A 22281-nucleotide genomic window follows, 5' to 3' on the forward strand; every position below is an offset into this window, starting at 1 on the left:
ACCTCATTGAGACTGCCCCTGGAGCACTGTTCACAATTTTGACCTTCCAACAGGGAGTCCAATCAAAATTCACCAAACTCTCTTCACTCAGAAAGTGGAGAATTGTTGCAACCACAGAAGGCTTTGGAAGATCAGTCACTCCATCCTTCAAAAAGAAACTGATATTGGGACCTTAGTGAACCAAGGTGTATGGAGATTCTACAGGAAAATGAGCTGATGTATATCAGCATTGGTCTGGATCTGCAGGCTCCAAGGACAGAATAGCCTACACCTTCTCATTCTTCTCTTCTTAGTGTTAGAAATAGAAGTACCTTTAAAGAAATTGCTCGAGACAAAAATTGAGAACAAAGAACATTTATTATACAACAATGCAAAGTTGGGTGCTTCCCCTTACCCTGGAAATACACACATACACTGAGGCTCACCCAACTTTTATACAGTTTATCTCAGTATAGGAATAACCCCCCCCCCCCCCCTTACATTCTTCTGCCTCCTGCTGGAGAGGTTTGGCATTAGGCAATCCTGCCTACTTGCTGTTTCTGTGCACTTGGTGGACCAGGGGGTATCCTGTCGGTGTCCCTTCATGTTATTGTCCTTATTCACACCTTCCTGATTCTCGGAGCTATAGTCTCTTGATATGCAGAGTTCGCTAATCCTGTCTAGGGTTAACTAATTTAATATGTATAACTTTGTAAATCTATGTAAGGTTAACTAATTAGATATGTAGAACTTGGTACTTCTGTCTAGGGCTAGGAGACCCTTATCTCATCCAGACTACCTCAACTTCCTACACTCTATTGTTCCTTACCGCTCCTTATCTTATTCATATGGTGGGCTCATTGATCTTGTCACAAAGACTAGAAGATTCTTATCTTAAATGTGCTGACTCTGCTTTCCTGCATCCTAATTCCCAAGCTCATCCTGTTTGTACTGGTTACATTAATTTACTAATGTATGAATTTTAGTTTCCTTCATGTTCATAATTTTAGATCAGTTTTCTCATCTCTCACATTAGTTAATCCCATTTTCTTCCTTTTTGGAAGAATGTGGGTTTTGAGGGAATGGATGGAACCACATATTTTGTGACATGTTCATGACAGTAGGTTTTGATTCTGGAATAGCTTTATCTGAGGGAACACATTATAATGGTTGACCCGCCTCTGATACCATAACTCCTCCCCCTCCAGAAACCCTAATAAAGATGGTATCGCCCAATCCCCTCTCTCGGTACTGCCTTGGAATCAGACCACAGCAATGTAAGTTATGAGTGTGAGTTTATAGTGATTAAAACCTGTTAATCTCAACTTTTGACCTACCAGGTCTAATTGATAGCTCTACAACCTATCCCATCATTTTTATATCCATGTTCTTAATTTTGTACCCCTCAGTTCCTCTCAGCCCATTACACCAGATCTAACATTTTCCTCTCTGGTTACAAACCTCAGACATTGCATTTCACTCTCCCCAGTGCATTCCATCATCCAGGTAAATAGGATGAGGGCTGTGCACAGAACACAAGACTAAAAGGAAATAGGAGCAGGAGAGGGTCACCTCACCATTCAAACATGTTCTAATATTCAATGTGATCCAATCTGAGTTCTGAATTCCTTTTAGAGCTGTGGTGCACTGTCATACAGATAGCGGACACAAGACTTAAAGACTGATCAACAAGCTTTATTCCACTTAAAGTCCCTGCTGCAGTTAGCTGTGGTTAGCTGTGCTGACTCTGTGTGACTGACCTCAAGGGGTCGGATGTGGCTTATATCACGGCGGATGAATGGCAGCTGACCAGGTGGGGCTTGGTCCATTCAGGTCAGCTGATTGACAGCCAGCCAGGAGTTGTCTTGTCATCCAGTGCTCTTCCTGCAGGTACACAGGTCGCCGCCCTGCAGTAGGCTTGTGGTGCATCACCACAAGAACATAGAATATAGAAATCTACAGGCTCAAAGTGTGCCTACACTACCAACTGCCTGGAGCTTCCCTACAGAATAACCCTCCATTTTTCTCTGTTCCATGTACCTCTCTAATTGACTCTTAAATGACCCTATTGTTCCTCTATCCACCACCATAACTGACAACTCATTCTATGCACCCACCACTCTCTGAGTCAAAAACTTAGCTCTTACATTCCCCCCTTTAATCTATACCCCCAAGCGGTTGCCATTTCAACCCTAGGAAAAAGCCTCTGGCCATCCACACAATTAACATCTCTCATTATTAAGATCTAATATGGCTATCACATTACCTCCTGGCTCTTGAAATTGATCCCACAGTTAATGAAGGTCAACACACATTGTGCCTTCTCAGCAGCAGTATCCACCATTGCAACAGCTTTGATAGTTCCCTGGGCATCGACACCAAGATCTCTCAGCTCAACCACACTGCTCAGAGTCATCCTATTCCCATTTTCTCTGTTCATTCCCCACAACCTTCAATCCGCGCCCCCCCCCCCCCCCCCCAATCTTTCAACATTGTAGACACAAGAGAAGGCAGAGACTAGAATATGGAGCAAGAAAAAAAAATCAGAAGGAGATAGTGTGGTGGGAAAGAACTTTGGAACTTTCAGATCAAACCTTCATCGAGACTTTGCTGTGCTTAATATAGACAAATCATCATACTTTTCAGCTAATTCATTGGCCTGTCCCGCCACTCTGGTGATCAGTGTACACTGATTAAATACTACAGCACAGTTACTGCAATACATATGCACTCCAGAACATTTGTGTAATGCACCCAGTATCTTTTTTTGTTTTACAGCAGAATTGTGCTGACCTCAGTAAACCTACTCAGCCATCAATCTAACTCTTTCCTCCCTCAGAGTCCATAATCCTCCCATTTTTCTGGCATCCATGTCACTATCAAAGAGTTTTTAAAATGTCCCTATTATAACGGTCTCCACGACCTCCGTCGGAAGCAACCTTGAGGGATTTAAGCATTTGGACCCCATACCCTTCTGCTTTTCCATATTGTAAACATTCTGGCAGGTACCTTGTACTCCACCCTCGGGTTCGATCTTGCAAGGTGCATCACTTCACACTTTTAGAAATTGAACGCCATGTGCCACTTGTCTGTCCAATTCTGCTCCTTAATATTCCACCCCACCCCCCATTACCTCCTTATTCAAGACATTAATAAAGATCAAAAAGAGCTGGGTTCCTCAAACAGATTCCACAAATCACTGACCTCCAGTCAGAATATGCCCCATCTACTTCCGCCCACTGCCTTCTGTGGGCAACGCAATTCTGAATTCACGCAGCCAAGTTTCCACGGATCCCAGGCCTTGTGATTTTCTGTGCCAGCATAACATGGGGAACCATGTCAAATGCCTTACTACAATCGAGATACGCCGCATCCACCACTCGAACCTCATGAATTTGTTTTGTTACCTCCTCAAAACACTCCACTCGGTTTGTGAGGCTCACCTGTATTTCATTTGCCACCCCATTCCCCTAATGTGTCCAAATCCTTCTGCAGCCTCCCTATTTCCTCAACACTATCTGCTCCTCCACCTGCCTTCATATCATCTGCAAATTTGGCCACAAAGCCGTTCATTCCATAATCTAAATAATTGACATACAACATAAATAGAAATGGCCCCAACTCCAAACCCTGTGCAACACTTCTAGCCAATGCAGAATATGATCCCTCTATTTTGACTTCTCCTTCCTGCCAAATCAGCCAAAGCTCTACCAATGCTAATTATGATTCTCGTTATGCCATGAACCCTTATCTTGTCAAGTAGCCTCATGTGCACCACTTTGTCAAAGGGGTTCTGAAAATCCAAATACGGAACATCCACTACATCTTGCCTGTTTGCCACTTCTTCAAAGAATTCCAATTGGGTTCTGAGCAAGATATCCCCTTAAGGAGGCCATGCTGATTTTGGCTTATCTTGTCATGTGCCTACAAGTACTCCATGACTTCATCCATGATAGGTGACTCAAACATCTTCCCACCCATTGACATCCAGCTAACAGATCTATCATTTTCTTTCTTCTGTCTTCTTCCCTTCTTGAATGTGGGGTGATCTTTGCTGTTTTCCTGTCCTTTGGGACCATGCACAAAAAGATCTTATTAATGCCTCCGCAATCTCTACAGCTGCTTCTTTCAAAATCCCAAGGGACTTATCTACACTGAGATTCAGCTGAGCACCTTCCCCCTTGAAATGGTAACTGCAGTCACTTTCCTCCGGCATACTGCTAATATCTTCCACAGTGAAGACTAATGTAAAATACTCATTTAGTTGCCTTGCCATCTCTTTGTCTCCCATTATTATTTCTCCCACACCATTTTCTAGTGATCTTATATCTACTCTCCCTTCTCTTTGATATTATTTACTACCCTACTTTCGTACTTTACTGTTTCCCTAATTTTGAGGTTTTTTCCATCTTCCCACTAATTTTTGCTTCCTTGTACATTGGCTTTGACTTCCCTTGTCAGTCACGGTTGAAACATTTCTCCATTTGAATATTTCTTCTTTATTAGTCTGTATCTAAAATATGCCTCCCTCATTTCCTGCAGGTACCCCACCCTTTGCTGCTCTGCCATCCTCTCTACTTTTGCCCCCTTCCAATCTACTTTGGCCAGTGCCTGTATCATTATCGAGGAGAAATAACTACGAGGACGCGAGCTTAAGAGTCAACTTTGGGAGAGGTTATTAGAGTGAGATATCACAGAGAGCACTCCCTGTAACAGCCAGGGCTCAGCTCTGAACTACACAGTTGCACAGCTTGAATTGATGCAGTGAAGTAAACAAGTTAGTTTGTGAAGTCATCAGAATGGGTTACAATGGTCACATGCCAGGAAGTGAAAGTTGTTCAATGAACATAGTGTGGTTAAAGTATTTATTAGAAAACAAAGAAAGTAACCTAGAGATATTCTTTAGCAGACTTAAATGTTATCTGGAGTTATTCTTTAGCAGACTTAAATGTTATCTGGAGTTATTCTTTAGCAGACTTAAATGTTATCTGGAGTTATTCTTTAGCAGACTTAAATGTTATCTGGAGTTATTCTTTAGCAGACTTAAATGTTATCTGGAGTTATTCTTTAGCAGACTTAAATGTTATCTGGAGTTATTCTTTAGCAGACTTAAATGTTATCTGGAGTTATTCTTTAACAGACTTGCACTTTGTTCATGTCAGTTCAGCTGTTGACCATTTTTCTTCCACATTCATGCCACTATAATCCCCTTTACTCCACTGAAATACTGACACAACTCCTTGGTAAATATCTAAGTGAACTCGTCATATTGTGTTAAATCTCAAATTGAATTCAAACATATTGTGATCATGTTTATTTCTGTGGTACAGTGGGAATCTAAGATACAGTAAGTTCATTTTATGAGCAGTTCAACTTCTACACGCTATGACAGAATACATAGATATGTTTTTGGGAGATAAATTGGGAAATGTTTGTTAGGGTAGGTTACATACAAACACTTTAAAACAGATCTTATTTGAAATACTGGAGCTCTGATAATGGTAGACATATCAGCTCCACAGCTTTTGCAAGAGCTTTGGAGAGTGCCCAAGAGACTTCACTAATGGATTGTTATTTACAAAAGGCAACAGATGAAAGATCCTGTTGAAGCCGCAGATTGTCTGGAGTTGTTCTAAGATGGTCATGTGGTTTTGCAAGCAGAGAGAGTCAAACAGGCTTTTTCTCAGTGTGTGTGTGAAAGAGAGCGAGAGATAGAAAAAGAAAGAGACACACACAGAGATCACATCTACAGTGTTACAGCCAGTGGAGGTGGCTGGGACTGGAATAGGACAAACTGCAAGCTTGTAGAAAGCCCCATTTGGAAATCAGCCTGGTCAAAGTCTTATGGTTCATGCAAGAAGAGAGGACTGGCTTTCTAATGCTTCACTTGGAAAAAGGAACTCTTTTGTGACCTGAAAGAAAGAGGTTATTATTTGGAGATCCCTGAGGGGAAAGTTTGGACAACAAGACACTGAAGTGGCTGATGGAAGTACATCAGTTGTGGATGTCCTGGAACAACAAATCTCTCTCTAAAACTGACAAGAACCTTCCTGAGCAGAAACCATTTACCTTTCAAGCACCAAAGCCTGGTGAACTTTATAAATGTTAAATTCTGTACACAGTATATGAATTGGCTGCAAACAGTGAACTTGGAGGAATGAGAAGTGAGATTGGACTGTCAACCAAAGAAAATTTCTGAACTTATACACACATTACAGACATGTGCGCTTAGAATTAGAAGGTAGTTAAGTTAGGTTAGTTAAGTTAAAGTGTGATCCTGTTTTCATGATTAAAGATAATTTAAAGCAACTTTTGTTTAAGTAACTATTTGTCTTGTGAATATCTATTGCTGCTGGGTTTTGGAGTCCTCTGGGCTCGTACATTAGTAAAGCACAATACGAGTGCAGAGTTATGGAGAAATCAATTAGTGCAGAGCAAAGGCGACATGCCTTTACCAGTGTGAAGCTCATTTGGACTCAACCATTCTATCATTAGTAATTATTGCAAAAAGCTATCACCCTGGTAACAACTTCTCACAAGTATCTTTGAGTGGAAGACCAACACCTCAAACTGCAAGAACAGTTTCCTTCCACAGTGATCTAGCTCTTGAACCTCCATTAAGACACTAATCATGGACTGCTCCGATATCACAAAAGGACCATATGCGCTCTTGTTAAGTAATTTTGTTTTTGCACAGTATATCTTAGAATATTTATTATCTATCTATGTTTTGTTTTTATTGTCTCTTTTTAATTCAATTTATGTGTATCTGTGTGGCTGCAGTAAGTTAGAATTTTAGTGCCTTTGAACATGATAAAATGCATATGACTATAAACTATCCATTTATATTGATCCTACACTCATCCTGTTTTATTCTCCCCATATGTCCATCAATTCACTCAAGGTTCTACACAAGCGACAATACACAGTGGGTCAACGAGTCCACCTCACAAGTCTGTTAGCTATGGGAGGAAACCAGAGTAACCAGAGGAAAAGCACATGGACACAGGGAGTGCATGCAAACTCCACACAGACAGTACCAAATGTCAGGGTTGAACCTAGTTTGCCAGAGCTGTCAGGTAGCAACTTCTTTCGCTGTGCCTGTTGGATACTTAAGTGTTTTTAGCATTTTTGATAGTTTTATGCCTTTAAATCATTTTTAAAATTATTTTAAATAATATGAAAAAGATTCAATTATATTTGATCGACTGAATGCTTCTCAATCTGAAATTAGCAACAGCTGGCTGCACTGGTAATATGGGCATGTCAGATGATATGGCTATGCCAGATGCTCTGGTTTAACCACCTGTGAGACACTTATCAGCAGATTAAATGGTCGATAATTTTAATTTATTCAAGTCACGTCCAGCCAAGTTTATTGTTGTCTGATTGTACAAAAGTACAACCCGATAAAACACCATTCTGTTGGTGCAAAACATGCAGACACATATCCAGATATTACACACATACTGACAAATAAATATGCAAGACAAATATTTCATCAATACAAATTTATACATATGAGAGTCTCAGATGGTTAGTGTGAGCAGTTCTTTTGTTTGTTCAGCCTTCTTACTGCCCTTGGGAAGAAGCTATTCCTCAACCTGGTGGTGCTGGCTCTGTTACTCCGGTATATCTTCTCCAATGCGAGCAGCTGAATGATGCCATGTACAGGGTGGAAGGAGTCCTCAATGACGTTGCACGCCCTCTTCGGAAAATGATCCCCGTAGATCAAATCGATCGCGGGGGAATGTAGGTAGGGAAGCTCCCTTGATCCTCTCTGCCATTCTTAATGTCCTGTGGATTGACCTCCGACCCATTTCTCCATTTGATCTGTTTATGCGTGCATCACTGCCAATGCTAACGTTGATTGTCTTTTCCTAATCGCTCCTGAACTAAGGTCGGCCTATTGGTGTTTCTGCATCTTGCTTAAGCCAGATCAGACTCTGTAATTTGATGGATTTATTTCCCTAAAGTACATCAGTGTACCAGACAGTTTGATAACAATTCCACGGCATCACGGTCATGGCAACTAAGACTCACTTCTTTTATATTAAGCAGCATCTTGATTTAATTAATTGCTTGAATCTAAATTCCACAGCTGCCGTGGCATTCTTTGAACTCATTCTTCTAAGATCAATAGTCCAGAACTCTGGTTACTAGTCCAGTAAATTAAATGCTACACCTCCGTATCTAACTTATTCTGATCAACTCTTCACTGCCAGCTCTTCGAGGCTTAGCATTAGGCTGGCATTTCTCAGAAAAATGCCATACAACGTTAAGTCTCAGCACAAACTCTGAACCCAGGCTGGTTATATAGTCCAGGCTAATATCTCATTGGACCTTGTAGTGTAAAATGAATAAGAAAGGTTGAATAGGTTGGAACATTAATCCATGGAGTGCCCAAGAATAATAGATTTGATAGAGGTATGTAAAAATTATGAAGGGTAGAGATAGAGGAAATGCAAACAGACTTTTTCTACTGAGATTAGATGAGACAAGAACTAGAGAACATGGGTTCAGGACAAAAGGAGGAATGTTTAAAGGGATCATTCAGGAGAACTTCTTCACACAAAGAGGGTGAGCTGTCAGCTGCACCAGTGAAAGTGGGCTCAATTTTGACATTGAAGAAAAAAGGTGTATAAATATATGGACGCTTGAAGGTACCGATCATCTGGACTGGGCAGAGTAATAGATCAGCATAAAGTAGATGGACTGAATGGCTTGTTTCTGTCCAGTAGTGTTGCATGGTTCTGTGGTGGAACCACTGTATTACTGTTTTTAAGTGTATGGCCGCAAACCGCCCCCCCCCCCCCCCCACCAGCCCTGCTGATTGTACCTTTAGCTCCTTCCCCTCGATTCCCCTAATAAAGGTGGCAATGCCATAACCCCTCCCCAGAACAAGCTTGGGTCTTGGGTCAACAACATGAGATGTGCCATCAGTTTATGGTAATAAAAGCCTGTCAGTCAGGTAATTTCTAGTCTTTAGGGTTATTGATAATGCATCATCTTTAAATTTTATTACCATAATTCTTTTTTGGAATGGACAAGTTTCTGAGACCAGAGAAGCTGGAAATCAACCCGTGGTCACCAGAAGCGTCTGTCAAGTTTGAACTGCGCTACTTCATTGTGATTCTTCAGGCCTCTACAAAGATCGTCCAATCCATCGCAGACAAACTGCACTTTCTGTTCTCACAGGTAAGGCATCCGATGGTTAGAGACTGCAAGGCATTTGCTGAACCAATGGAAATTTTGAAAGGCAAGTACTTGGACCCAGGTGAATGAAGTCTATGCCAGCACGTCCTAGACATGTATAAGCAGCAACAAGGGAGGTCGATCGATGATGACCTTTGAGTCCTGCGAGACCTTGGGCGGGCCTACGGCTGCAAGGCCATGTCAGCAGAAGAGGACACAGAAGAGCTGATCCGAGATGTCTGTGCAGCAGGCATCAGATCAGATTACATTCGCCAGCGACTGCTCGAATGGGGTGAGCTGCAGCTGGAGAAAGCTATCAAACTGGCTAAAACTATTGACTTCGCAACATGGACTCTTTCTCATCTGATAACGTGGCCACCACATGGGAAACACGATCTTGGTATGTGGGATCACAGGCCTCCCCACATCCTGACCTGACTGCTGCCGTTGCTACCAGCAATTTCCCGAATTGGTATGTGAGAGGAAAGGGAAGGATGAGAATCATTGCTCTGGACCCAATTGTTATTGAAATGTTTTGCTTGAGGAAAATTGTCATTGGCCCATTTCCTTCGGAGTAATGAAACTGTGCACATAATGAGTCAATTAGGTATGATAAAAACAATAGTTTCCAAACTTTTTCTTTCCACCTTAAGCAATCCCTTACTAATCACAGAGCACTGATGGCATAGGGAATATTTAAAGTGGTCCATCCTCAACATTCATTGGAGCGACTTCATCTCCAAAATCGAAGTACTCGAGATGGCAGTGGCCGACAGCATCGAATTCACGCTGCTGAAGATCAAACTGCGCTGGGTGGGTCACGTCTCCAGAATGGAGGACCATCGCCTTCCCAAGATCGTGTTATATGGTGAGCTCTCCACTGGCCACCGAGACAGAGGTGTACCAAAGAAGAGGTACAAGGACTGCCTAAAGAAATCTCTTGGTGCCTGCCACATTGACCACCGCCAGTGGGCTGATATCGCCTCAAACCGTGCATCTTGGTGCCTCACAGTTCGGCGGGTAGCAACCTCCTTTGAAGAAGACCGCAGAGCCCACCTCACTGACAAAGGACAAAGGAGGAAAAACCCAACACCCAACCCCAACCAACCAATTTTCCCTTGCAACCGCTACAACCGTGTCTGCCTGTCCCGCATCGGACTTGTCAGCCACAAACGAGTCTACAGCTGACGTGGACATTACTCCTCCATAAATCTTCGTCCGTGAAGCCAAACCAAAGAAGAAGAAGAAGAAGAAGAAGAAGAAGAAGAAAAGAAGATATGTAAGTGGAAAGAAAAGAGGTTGGGAACCATTGATTTAGACATACAGCATAAGAGGACCTTTTGGTCCATGTGTTCATGCTGCCCAATTACACCCAATTGACCTACAGTTCCCAGAATGTTTTGAATGGTGGGAGGAAACCAGAGCACCCAAAGGAAACCCATGCAGACACGGGGACAATATACAAACCCCTTACACACCACGCCAGATTTGAACCCTGGTGGCTGGTGCTGCACTACCTGCTGCGCTAACTATGCTACCAAACTTACACTCTCATTTTTCTACTTCCCTTTCTGGAACTATGAAAGGTTTATCCTTGTCTTCACCTTCAGTCCAACCATCTTCCATATTCAATTAATCATCCTTCAACTCCAATGTGATGCCACCATCTAACACATATTCTTCAGTCTTTTTTCAAGGGTAACTTGCCCGTCCAGCCCACGAACCCATGCTGCACAATTATACCCACATGACCAATTAACTGACCAGCTTGTACACTTTTGCAACATGGGAAGAAACATCAGCAGCTGGAGGAAACCCACAGAGCCACAGGGAGAATGTACAAACTCCTACAGACAGCAGCAGCTGAACCCCCTGGTCACTGGCACCGTGATTGCATTGCACTGAAAATTTTTCCCAGTTCAACATTCCGAAGAGGCTCTTTGACTGAGCAATGAACTTTACACTTCCCACCCCCATCCTGACCTCTGATCAAAGGCTGTTAAGAGAGTTCAGGACAGAGTGATGGAGTCATACAGCCTGGAAACAGGCCCTTCAGGCCATCTTCCCCACACTGATCAAAGTCCCATCCAGAAGAGTCCGACCTCACTGTGCTTGGCACAATCCCTTTAAACTTAGCCTATACATCCACCCATCCAGTGTACTAGCACCTATCTCAACCACCTCCTCCAGCAGTCCATTCGATACACCCACTGTCCTCTGTGTAAAAAAAGTTACCCCCTCACTTCAATACTCTCCCCCTCACCTTAAACCAATGTTGTCTGTTTACAAATTCCTGTATCTGGGCAAAGATGCCTCTGCATTTCTCAATCTATTCCTCTCATAATGTTGTACATCTCTATGAAGTCACCTGCTATTCTCCTGCACTTCAAGGATTAAAGCCCAAGCATGCTCAATGTATCCCTATAGCTCAGGCCGCCAAGTCCTGGCAACATCCTAACATATTGCCTCTTCACCCTCTCCAGCTTGACAACATATTTCCTATGGAACAGTGACCAAAACTGAACACAATACAACAAATGGGGCATCATACAACTTGAAATGTCAACAATTCCTTCCCCTATGGCTGATACTATTCAACTCCTGGTTGGTATGGAGCCTCCCAGGTTCCAGGGTCAGGGATGTCTCTGATCGAGTATACAGCATTCTGGATGGGGAGGGCAAACATCCAGATGTTATGGTCCATGTGGGGACCAATAACATAGATAGAAGCGGGGGTAAGGTCCTGAAGAAAGAATATATGGAGCTACGAAAGAAGTTGAAAAGTAGGTCCTCAAGGATGGTAAACATGGGAGTGCTGCCTGTCCCACGTGCTAGAGAGGTTAGGAATAGGAAGATATGGCAGATGAATACGTGGTGAAAGAGTTGGCAGGGGTTCAGATTTGTGGATCATTGGGATCTCTTCTGGGGAAGGCCTGACCTGAACAAAAGGGATGGGCTGCAGCTAAACTGGAGGGCAACAATATCCTGGTAGGCATCTTTGCTAGAGCTGTTGGGGAGGGTTTAAATGAGTTTGGCAGGGAAGTGGGAATGAGAATGGGAGTGTAGATTAAGGGAGAAGATCACCTAGATTTGAAGGGAGAGAGGAACCAGGAGGGGGGTGGTAAAAGGAGATGATAATCAAAGGAATGTATCTGGGGGACCTTCACTCAAGTGTATATATATTTCAATGCAAGGAGCATTGTAAGAAAGATAGATGAGCTTAGTGCATGGATTGACACATGGAAATGTGATATTGTAGCTATCAGTGAAACTTGGTTGCAGGAGGGGCATGATTGGCAGCTAAATATTCCACGATTAGGTGTGATAGAAATGGGGGGGGGGGTAAATAAAAGGTGGAGGAGTTACATTGCTTATTAGAGAGAACATTACAGCGGTGCTATAGCAGGATAGATTGGAGGGCTCATCCAGTGAGGCAATTTGGGAGGGATTGAGGAATGGGAAAGTGGAAAAGGCATGAAAACACTAATGGGAGTGTATTATAGACCTCTTAATGGGCCGAGGGAATTAGGAGCAAATTTGTAAGGAGATAGCATATATGTGTAATAAATATATTGTGGCGATTATAGGAGATTTTAATTGTCCACCCATTGACTGGGATGCCCATACTCTGAAAATGTTGGATGGGTTGGAGTTTCTCAAATGTGTTCAGAAAAGTTTTCTAATTTAATACATAGCAGAACTGACTAGGGAGGGGGCAGTATTGGATCTCCTATTAGGGACCGAGATAGGGTCAGATGATAAAGGTTTGTGTTTGGGAAAACTTTGGGTCTCTTGATCATAATATTATTAGTTTTAAGTTAATAATGGAGAAGGATAGAGTTGGGCCTAAATTTGAGATTCTTGATTGGAATAAGGCAAAATTTGAGGAGATGAAAAAGGATTTAGAGGGTATGGATTAGGATAATTTATTTTCTGGGAAGGATGTAACAGATAAATGGAGAAGATTCAAAGGAGAAATTTTGAAGAGTACGAAGTCAGTATGTCTCTCTGAAGATTAAAGGAGAGGTTAGAAAATATAAGGAGCCTTGGTTTTCAAAGGATATTGGGAATTTGTTTTGGAGGAAGAGGGATGTGAACAACAGGTATAAACAGGGAACAGATGAGGTACTTGAGGAATGTAAGGAGTGTAAAAAAAATCTTAAGAAATAAATTAGAAAAGCTAAATGGAGATATGAGGCTGCTTTGGCAGGCAAGCTCAAAATACATCCAGAGAGTTTCTATAGGTTCATTAAAAGTAAAAGAATAGTGAGGGATAAAATTGGGTCCCTTGAGGATCAGAGGGAAGGCTGAGTGAGAAGTCAGAAGAGATGGGAAAAATTTTTTAATGATTTTTTTTTCTCCAGTATTCACTAAAGAATGTAATACTGAGCCATGTGAAATAGAGAAATCTGGTAGTGAGGTCATGGATAATATAGAGATTAATGAGGAAGTAGTATTGGCTATTTTAAAGAGAATTAAGGTGGATAAATCTCCAAGTCCTGTCAGGATATTCCTTTGGACCCTGAAGGAGGTTAGTATACAAATAGTAACAGAAATATTTAAAATGTCACTGTCCACGGGGGAAGAGCCAGAAGATTGGAGGGTAGCCATGTTATTCCGTTGTTTAAAAAAGGCTCCAAAATTACAACTGCTAATTATAGGCCTGTGAGTCTGACATTAGTGGTGGATAAATTAGTGGAGTGTTTTCTTGGAGATGGCATATAAAATTATTTGGAAAGAAAGGGATTGATTAGGAGTAGTCAATATGGTTTTGTACATGGTAGATCATGTTTAACAAATCTTATAGAGTTTTTTGAGGAGGTTACTAAGAAGGTTGACAAGGAGAAGGCTGTGGATGTTGTCTATATGAACTTTAGTAAGGCCTTTGACAAGGTTCCATGAAAGAGGTTAGTTAGGAAGGTTCAAGCATTAGGTATTAATGTTGAAGTAGAGAGATGGATTCAATGGTTGGATGGGAGAAGCTAGAGAGTCGTGGTGGAAAATGGTTTGTCAAATTGTAGGCCAGTGACTTGTGGAGTGGCTCAAGGATTGGTACTGAGTCTACTCCTGTTTGTCATTTATATTAATGATCTAGATGATAGGGTGGTAAATTGGATTAGTAAGTATGCAGATGATATAAAGATTAATGATATTGTGGATAGCGAAGAAGTTTATTAAAGCTTGCAGTGGGATATAGGACAGTTAGAAGAGTGGCTGAAAGCTGGCAGATGGAATTTAATACTGATAAATGTGAGGTTCTACATTTTGGGAGGGCTCATTAGCAAAAGTCATACACGTTAAATGGTCGACAGTTGAGGAGTGCAGTAGAACAAAGGGATTTAGGAATTCTGGAACATAATTCATTGAAAGTGGAGTTACATGGAGATAGGATGATGAAGAAAGCTTTTAGAATATTGGCCTTCATAAATCAGAGTATTGAGTACAGGAGTTGGAATGTCATGTTGAAGTTGTATAAGGCATTGGTGAGGCCAAATTTGGAATATTGTGTGCAGTTTTGGTCACCGAATTATAGCAAAAATATCAACAGTATAGAGAGAGTGCAGAGGAGATTTACAAGAATCAGGGTTTGAGTTATAGGGAAAGGATGAGCAGGCTGAGACTTTATTCCCTGGCGTGTAGAAGGTTGAGGGGTGATTTGATAAAAGTATTGAAAATTATAAGGGGGAAAGATAGATTCAATGTGGATAGGCTTTTGCCATTGAGAATGGGGAGATTCGGGGACATGGCGAGATGGCATAGAAAGGAGATATCCAGTTCTACCTCTCTCCAGTTGAACTAATTAATGTCTAAATTTAAAAGTTGTGAAAGTGGTTAAAAATAGTTTTTACAGGTGTCTGAATAGTGGAGAATCAAAATTACTACAAATGTGAAGAAATCCAAGACACAGTTACAGAAGAAATTATCTTATAAAAGTGTGGAAGAACTGAGGCCTACTTACCAAGCTGATGCCACAGAGTCATCTACAGGAGCCTCCAAACCTCAATGTATCACAGGCTGGCTGAGTATAACTCCAGTGCCAACCTTGCAATTGGGATTTTTTCGGATTCGGCCGACTCTGACTCACGCTCCCGTGAATCTGTGAGCACGGGCGGTTCAGCCGAACGACAACAGTTGTGCGAGCCCATTGTAGTGACTGGCATTCTAGGGGCACACAGTGCTGTATCAGAGGACACGCCTGCGTGGCCGGCAATGCTCCCGGGAATGCGCCGTGCGTCGCGCGTCCCCGAGCTTTTAGATAAAGTGTGGGCTGTGGGGGGACCCGCTGTTAACAGGGATGCAGACCTGCAGCCGTACTGGATGAGTGGCAAGTGCAAATGAAGAAGAGGGAAGTCCTGCCTTGGTGGAACCAAGGTCAAGTAGAACAAAATAGAGAAAAAATGGAAAAAGTGGAGGATTCTTTTATGGATTGGGGGATTCAGAAGAAGGAACTGTTGAAGAAGATTGGTTCTTTAGAAAATCAAGGTCGCAGAATAATGTAAAAATAGTAGTCTTCCAGAAGTTATTGAAGGCTCAGATCCGGTGAAGTTTTTCAAGAAGTGGATTCCTGATGTGCTGGGTAGTGATTTTTTTCCAGATGGTCTGGAATTGGACCGGGCACACAGAGCACTGAGGAAGAAGCCTTTTCTGGGCCAACCACCATGTGCAGTTTTGATTCGCTGCTTGAGATACCAGGATAGAGAAATGATATTGCGGATTGCAGTCCAAAAGGCTCGACAAAATCAGACTCCAATGATGGTTCAAGGCAACAGTGTTTTTTTATGCTGATTTGAGTCAAGAAATTATTAAGAGGCATAGAGAATTTAATTCAGCTAAAGAAGTACTGTGGAGAAAGGGTTATAATTTGCTTTTCGTTATCCTGCTGTATTGAAAGTTTTTTAAGGAAATTTTCAGTCTCAATTTTTTGAGAATGATCACAATGTATTAATTTTTGCTAATTCATTGCCAGATTTACAAGGAAGTGGACAGTCACCATTATTGTCACCTAAAAGGAAGGTAAATGAGAAGAATGGAAAGAATGGAAAGAAGGTTGAATTGACACAGAGTCTTCTTGACATTGAAGATCCAGAACAATCGTTGGGTTGAATGTTTTTGATTAAGAACTTTCGAATAGTTTGACTGGGGGTGGGGGGTGGATGGCACTGAAGCTTTTGATAGTCATCTGTCACTAGTGGGTTTTACCACACCCAGATTTTTGGGGAGTTACTACACTATTGTAGTTTTTGATTGAATTTATTTTTTAGTTGGGGTTTCTTTTTATAAAAAGGGGGGGGAAGGGTTATTTTATTTAGAAGGGATTTTTTAGCAAGGGGAGCAATATTCTGTAATAGTGTGAAGACTGCATTGTTAAAGTAAAGAAATGTCTAATTTGAATTTTGCAACTTTTAATGTACAGGGATTGAATAATCTAATTAAGCGCATACGTGTATTGGCTTATATAATACTTCTTTTAATTCTAAGGCGAGAGGTGTCACGATTGTGATTCATAAGAAACCATCATTTGAGTTGGAATCATTTATGGAGATTGCTGGTAGGGTTTTGATGGTGAATTGTAAATTTTTTGCAGAACCATGGACATTGTTGAATATTCATGCACCTAATGTGGATGATGATCGATTAATATCTGAGGCTTTATTAACATTAAATCATGCCAATTAAAATATTTTGATTGGAGGAGATTTTAATTGTGTTTTGGGTCCATTACTGGATAGATCTCCAAAAAGTATAAGGAAATCAAAGATGGCAATAGAAATGGGATCTTTGATGAAAGATTTGAATTTAGTTGAAATTTGGAGGAGAATAAATCAGACAGAAAATGCCTTTTTAAAAATTCATCTAGACATGATTCACGCTTTAGAATAAATTTGTTCTTGATCTTAGCACATTTGTAGGCTAGAGTAGTGCAGGTTGAATATAAAAGTAGGGTTATATCCTATCATTCTATGTTTTTATTTCTTGTGTAGGTTCTGAGGTATTGCAATCAAGTGGAGATTTAATGTAATGTTATTGAAGAAACCAGAGTTTATTACTTTTGTTAAGGAACAGATTGCTTTATTTTTGGATGAAAATACTAATTCAGTAAGTAGTAATTTTGTAATGTGGGGTGCTTTTAAAGTATATTTGTGTGTATATTAGTTATTCTACGAAAGTAAAAAAACAGTATCTGGCGGAAAGTTTGGCATTGGAGAGTTGGAAAGGGAATTTCAAAGGTTGCAGAAGATAAGAAAGCAGCATTAATTAAGTTGAAATTACGCTATAATACTTTACAAACATATCAGTATGAGCAATTAATTCAAAGCTCTAAGCAACGTTATTATAAATTGGGTGAGAGGGCTCATAAGGTATTAGCTTGGCAATTAAAAACGGAACAAGAATCGAGAACTATTTATGCTTTTAAAAAGAATTCAATATTAACCTATAAACCTCAGGAAATCAATGACCAATTTTATTCATTTAATCAGAAATTGTATTAATCTGAGGGAAAACAGGATGATGGTTCTATTGAATCCTTCTTATCTAAGTTAAATTTACCAATTTTGGGGGAGGAAGAGGTAAACGAATTGGAAGCTCCATTTACAGATTTTGAGATTAAAGAAGCCAAATGGAAAGTAGCCAGGTAATGATGGATTTTCAGTGGAATTTTATGAAGTGTTTTATGAAGATTTATCTTCTATATTTAGGGAAGTGTTGCAACAAATAACTGAAGATCAGTCACTACCGGAATCTTGTTCAAGTGCGATAATTACAGTGATTCCAAAGAAAGATAGAGATCCATTGAATGTAGCTTCATATCGACCAATTTCTTTATTAAATGTGGATTACAAAATAGTGGCTAAAGTATTGGCAAATAGACGCTAAATATTTACCTCAGTTTGTACATACAGATCAAACAGGTTTTATTAAGAATAGATGTGCGTCTGATAATATTCTTAGATTGATAACGTTGATCAATGCATCAAGACAGATCTCAAGTGGTTGTGCTTGATGCAGAAAAAAGCTTTCAATAGGGTTGAATGGAATATTTTATTTAAGGTGCTGGATAAGTTTAATTTTGGCCCTTTTTTACTGGTTGGGTTAAGGCATTGTATAAAAATCCGATTGCTAAGGTGGTGACAAATGGTCAAACTTCTTTGCCATTTAACTTATTGCGATCAACTCGTCAAGGTTGTCCATTGTCACCAAACTTGTTTGCATTTGTCATTGAACCATTAGCTCAGGCAATTCGACAGAACGACAAGGTTAAAGGAATAAGAATTTCAGATGATGAATATAAGATTAATTTATTTGCTGATGATGTATTGATTTATTTGACACATTCAGAAGATTCTTTGAAATATTTACAAGAATGTTTAGTTTAATTTGTGGAGTTATCTGGGTATAAGGTGAATTGGGATAAGCGTGAAATATTGCCAATTTTCAAAGGGGATTCTAAAGAGTGTAAAAATATTATAAAATTAAGATGGTCTGATAAAATTAAATATTTTGGGGTAACTATGAATGCAAATTATCAATCTTTATACAAGTTAAATTATGTACCTTTATTGAAAAAGATTAAAATGGATTTGATTAAATTGAAAAATCTTCCATTAACATTAATAGGTCGAGTAAATTGTATTAAAATGAATATTTTTCCTCATATTCAATACTTATTTTAGTCAATTCCATGTTCATTTTCAAAGTATTTTTTTTCCAGGATTTGAATAAGGTGGTGAGGAATTTTTTATGGAAGGGAAAATGAGCTTGAGTAGCTTTACAGAAATTGACATGGAAATATGCACTAGGTGGACTCCATTTGCCTCATTTTCAAAATTATTATGAAGCTGCACAGTTGAAGTTTGTTAGTGGAATGATGGATATTAATCAGCCTCCTAGTTGGGCCAAGGTGGAGTTAGCCTGTATTTTTAAATTTGATGTTCACCAGTTTATATATAAGTGGAATTTGAATTGATAGCAGGGATATGATATGCCAGTATTAAAACATTTGTTAAAGATATGGGTTAAAAGAAATGATGTTCTAGGAACAAAGAGTAAATTATCAATCCAAACTCTGTTATATCAAAATCAGCTTATTCCTTTTTTCAATGTTTAATAAGTATTTAAATATATGGTATTCTCAGGGTATAAAAGTGATTCAGGATTGTTTTGAAGAGGGACAGTTTCTTTTAATCAATTGAGGGAGAAATTTGGTATACCAGTAAATTCTTTAGTTGTGTATTACCAACTTAGAGCTTTGATAAGGGATAATTATGGTAAAGAGATGAGTTTACCTAAGTTAACAAAATTTGAATATTTGATTTCCTTTATACCAAAGAGAGGTTATATTTCAGATATGTATCGATTGTTATAGGAAACTATGGATAAACCAAATTTGGAGAAATCTAGAAATAAATGGGAAAGCGATTTAACTTATGTTATACGTCAAGAAGATTGGGAGGTTATGTGTCATGAAGGGGTAACTAAATTGACTAATGTAAGATATGGTTTGATTAATTATAATTTTTTGCATCAGTTATACTTGACTCCTGAAATATTGAAAAAAATACGGATTTAGTAATTCGGATCTTTGTTTTAGATGTGGGTTAAGTACTGGAACTTTTTTGCATGTAGTTTGGTCTTGTGATAGGGTACAACCATTCTGTGAAAAAGTTAGGTTGGTTATGGAGAAATTATTTAAAATTAAATTAAATTACCATTAGATCCAGAGATTTTTTTTTGTTGGGTTATATGGTTTCTTTGACTGGTTTGGGGTTGGATAAGTTTCAAATAGCATTTGTACATTTGGCATTATCTGTGGCATGAAAATGTGTAGTAATTAGTTGAAAAGGCAATGTGGAGATTCATATTGCGTTTTGGCATAATGAATTGAGATCTTGTATTTATATGGAGAAAATAACATATAATTTGCATGATAATTACTCTTTTTTGTTAAAATGTGGTCATCTTATTGAGAATATATGGGTTTGTAAATATCTTAAAATATTGTATATGTTTTCTGCCCCCTTGAGGGGGCTGGCTGTAGGTGGGGGGGAGGAAGGGGATTTATTACATTGTTTAATAACTTTTTTGCGTCGTTAGTGATTTTATGTTATTTTTCAAAGTTTTAAATAAAGTTTTTAAAAAGAGAGAATGGGGGAGAATCAAAGAAGAAGGCATGGATTAAGGTTGAAGGGGGAAAGTTTAGGGGAAACATGAGGGGGAGTTTCTTCACTGAGAGGGTGGAGTGGGTGTGGAATGAGCTTCTGGCCAAAGTGGTAGATGTGGATTCATTTTTAATATTTAAGGAAGAGTTGGATAGGTATATGAACAAGAAATGTGTGGAGGGTTATGGGCTGGGTGTCGGTCAATGGGACTAGGTGGGAGTAGGAGTTCGACATGGACTAGAAGGGCTGAACGGGCCTGTTACTTTGCTGTAATTATTATTTGATTATATTACTCACTAAGCTCCTCCTCCAGCACAGCATTTACCAAACTGGGTCCTATGGAAGAAATGGGTAGTAATAACTAAAACTTGTAAAAATACTTTTTATTTAAAATACTTTTACCTGTGTTTCTAAGCAGTTGCCTCAATGCTAACAAAACAAAATGTTATCTTGAGGCCTGACGCCAGGCCGCAAGGTACCATTTTCAACCGATGAGACTCGGATTTATTTTGGTGTGAGGCTGGCCGCCTGTTTAAAATTTAAACTCCCTCCCCCCTCCTCTCACTCCCTAAACGGGGAGCGAGGTGCGATGGAGGTGGCCTGGGAATGCGGGGAAGGCAGCGTGGGCTGCAGCAAGGAACGAGGGGAAGTGGGGTTCGGCAGGCCTGTGGAGGGGAGCGAGGAGTGCTTGGGATAGCCCGGGCCCGTGGCGGGGCAAGGTCAGCGGGCCTTACTAAATCTCAGCCGAGGGGCCGGGTGGAAGTTAATTCGCTACTGAGGAGTTCATTTACTTTTTTATATGCTTGTACATGCTTTATATTTATTTATTTTTATGCTTGCACTGTATAGCTATTATGTATGTATTGTATGAGCTGTAAATGACGATTGGAGTCCCACGATTTAGAAGTGCTCCCTAAAAGGTTTCCATGAGTTAAAATGTTTGGAAGCCCTGGTCCATCAGATTGATTTTTGCTTCAAATTCATGCATCTGTAATCTGATGTGTCTCCAATCCCATTTCATTCTCTCTGCAATCCCATCAACCAACCCCCTGCCCCCACTAACCCCCACTTACACTCAGGGAAATTTACAGTACCCAACTCACATATCATTAGTATGTGGGAGAAAATATAAGCACCAGAAGGAAATTAATGTGGTTTCAGTGAGAATATGCAAACTCCCCGCAGACAGGTTAGGAGTGAACCTGGGTTACTGAAGCTGTGGGGACGTTTTTCTTCATCACATCCAAGAGGATGCCCATTTTGAACTGAAGAATTAATCCTGCTTCCTTCTACTGATTTTGCTTGATCTGATGAGTATTTCTGGCATTTTCTGTGTTTTATTTAAAATTGCCTGCAATGCAGAAACAGACCCTTTGGCCCTCCTATCCTGTACCAAAAATTTTTTTCTGCCTAGTCCCAATGACCTGCACCTGGTCCATAGCCCTGCATACTTCTCCCAGCCATGTCCCTGAACAAATTTTCTTAAATTTCAAAATTGAGCCTGCATTTACCAACTCAGCTGACAGCTTATTCTACACTCCCTCCACTCTCTGCATGAAGAGGTTTCCCCTTAATGTTCTTTTTAAACTTTCCCCTTTCACCCTTAACTCATATCCTCCAGATTTTTATCTCTCTTAAACTCAATGAAAAGAAAGCCACTGTTCTTCACCCTTTTTCATTGAACAACAGGTTAGATCACATGTCTCTGAGGCTATTCTCTCTCTCTCTCTCTCTCTCTCTCTCTCTCTCTCTCTCTCTCTGTCACTCACACACACACACACACACACACACACACACACACACACACACACACACACACACACACACACACACACACACACACACACACACACACAAATAAAGATTACCCCTCTGTAGCACTATTGATCAACCACATTAGACAGAGAGTTATGATTAATAGGTTTTAATCACCTGAAGACATCAACAC

Source organism: Narcine bancroftii, chromosome 1 (assembly GCF_036971445.1).
Source record: "Narcine bancroftii isolate sNarBan1 chromosome 1, sNarBan1.hap1, whole genome shotgun sequence".
NCBI classification, from domain to species: Eukaryota; Metazoa; Chordata; class Chondrichthyes; order Torpediniformes; family Narcinidae; genus Narcine; species Narcine bancroftii.